The 2690-nt window shown below is 43.7% G+C and overlaps 1 pseudogene; it reads right to left on the bottom strand.

Annotated features, from left to right (window-relative positions):
* Positions 1–319: 319 nt before the first annotated feature.
* LOC125292317 lies at positions 320–2335 on the bottom strand (annotated as a pseudogene).
* Between the last annotated feature and the right edge of the window lie 355 nt (positions 2336–2690).

The raw sequence follows: 2690 nt of genomic DNA, 5'->3' as shown, positions 1-2690 counted from the left end.
TCAATAATAGGCGTATCGTTCTAAGCCACCTACTGGCGAATGTACAGTAGAACACAACACATGGTACATAAAAAGGTTGGGGACCCTGCTCTAAAAGCGATGCTGTGTAACGTCACTTCTGTTGACTTTTAAACAAAACAGAGAGCTAGCTCGCTACACCCCCATTCAGGACACAGACAGCTAGCGGTTGGTTAAGTTATGTTTGCAGTAAGTGACATAAAATGTTTTAGCCTAAAAAACAAAAAACGTGTAGCAATCTATAAGGTTATTTAGAGGTGCATAATACACACTGTTTGTGAAACATAGGTGTAAACTGCGTTTATGTGCATTTGACCTCCAACAGCTCTGAATACTCCTGAATCCTTGTCTCTCTCCAGACATTATTATTCTTCCCCTGGTTCAACCTGCCTTTGTCATTTGCGATGGTTATGTTGATCTTTCTGCCAGTGGTTTTGACCTTTGCTGAAACATATCCAATTCCATTAGCCTCAATGTCAAAGGTGATCTCAATTGTGGGGCCGGGGGGATCCCTGTTAGCACAAACATGTCCAGCAGGTTGTTGTCCTTGGTCTTGGCACTTTCTCCTTCATACACCTGGATCAGGACCTCAGACTGGTTGTCTGAGTAGGTGGTGAAGGTCTTGGTCCGTTTGGATGGCATATGGGTGCTGCGGGTGATGAGGGTGGTCATAACTCCTCCAGCCACCTTAATGCCCAAGGAACATGGGAGCACATCCACCAGCACTATGTCCTGGATGTTCTTAGACGTGTCTCCGCTGACAATGGCAGCCTGCACTGCAGCGCCGTAGGCCACTGCTTCATCAGGATTGATGCTCCTGACCAGGTCCTTTCCACTGAAGAAATCCTGCAGCAGCTTCTGGATTTTAGGGATTCTGGAGGAACCTCCCACCAAGACGATGTCATGGATCTGTGACTTGTCCAACTTGGCATCTCTCAGGGCTTTTTCTACAGGATCAAGTGTTCTCCTGAACAGGTCAGCGTTCATCTCCTCAAATTAATCTCTGGTGATGGAGCTGTAGAAATCAATGCCTTCATAAAGACAGTCGATTTCAATTCTGGCGTGGGAGCTGGTAGACAGTGTTCTCTTGGTCATCTCACATGCTGTGCGCAGCCTTATCAGTGCCCTCTTGTTCTGGCTGAGGTCTTTCTGAAATTTCCTCTCACACTCCCTCACGAAATGATCCACCATGCGATGATCAAAGTCTGCCCCACCCAGGTGAGCGTCTCCAGCTGTGCCTAATACTTGATAAAGACCATCTTTAATGGTAAGGATGGAAACATTACAAGTGCCAGCGCCCAGGTCAAAGATGAGGACGTTGCATTCAGCAGTCTTGGGATTATTCAGCCCATAAGCAATGGCTGCAGCTGTGGACCGGTTGACGATCCTTGGCACTTTCAGTCCAGCCAGCAACGCAGCGTCCCTGATGGCCTGGCGCTGGGAGTAACTGTAGTGGGCAGGAACAGAGATGAAGGCATTGGCTACTTTCTGTCCCAGATAGGCCTCAGCAATCTCCTTCATCTTGGCCAGGATCATGGAGGAGATCTCTTCCGGGTCAAATGTTTTTGTCTCACCTCTGTACTTCACTTGAACTTTGGGCTTTCTTCCATCACAAATGACGTCAAATGGCCAATGTTTTCTACCAGACTGCACGTCGTATAAAATATGATTTGTATATCTGGTAGGCTATACAATAGATTGAAAATGCAATGGCAGTTTGGTGTCCTGGTCAGCTAAATCAAATAGTCCTGACTGGGAAAAAAAGATTACATCTGAATGTATCTAACAGAATTTTACGTAATTTTGACACACAATGTGTAAATGAGACAGCATTTGTGTATTTTTTGAGCAAAGCACAGTGCAAACGTCTTTTTGCCGTTTTGCTGCTTGGCCACTCTTGTGCGTGCCGCGGTCTAAATTGAAGTCCCATGCGCCCCACTTCCATCAAACATTGCGACTATGTGTCAATGAACGAACATAGGCGTACAGTGTAGTCTGGTGCTTGATCTAAAAATCAGTATCTTACACCCTCTAAAAAGCATTACTCCATTGACCAAGAAAAACCTGGTCTATAGCGGAAAGCACATGTAAAGCAATGTGGTGAAGAGGCACTGTCACAAGATGTAAGCAGCCCTAACAACAAGTCCAAGGCAACTCATTTTCAGGATGAATAAGATATCCGCAGGATTTTTATTCAGTCATTCAAACATTATTTGGGTAAGTTTATAAAATGTACCAGAATGATGAGAAAATATTTGAAAAACATACAAAAGACAAGAGATGTGTTCCCAAGTCATCTTACAGGGTTCTGATACATTTGAGTAACTGTATTATGACAATGTGACATAACAACACATCTTGATGTACACATGAGCAGTGTACTGTACATCTTCCAGTCAGTCATGCCATGTTTTATATCCAACAAACTGGACAGGCTGCTGAATCGGCCAAAGCGTGATACTCCTCTCTCTGCCCAGCTGTCCTCAAACCGACAGGCCGGCCTTATTTTGAAAGAAATAACCAAGTGTGTTCCACATGGTCCATGTGCTCTGTTATATCGTAAGCCATTTTTTAGTTAATTTAATTTAAAAAAAAAAAAATATATATATATATATATATGTATATATATAGATAGATAGATAGATAGATCGATAGTTAACCAGTTGGCTTTA

Source organism: Alosa alosa, chromosome 3 (assembly GCF_017589495.1).
Source record: "Alosa alosa isolate M-15738 ecotype Scorff River chromosome 3, AALO_Geno_1.1, whole genome shotgun sequence".
Taxonomy (NCBI): domain Eukaryota; kingdom Metazoa; phylum Chordata; class Actinopteri; order Clupeiformes; family Clupeidae; genus Alosa; species Alosa alosa.
This window is presented reverse-complemented; position numbering and strand designations above follow the sequence as displayed.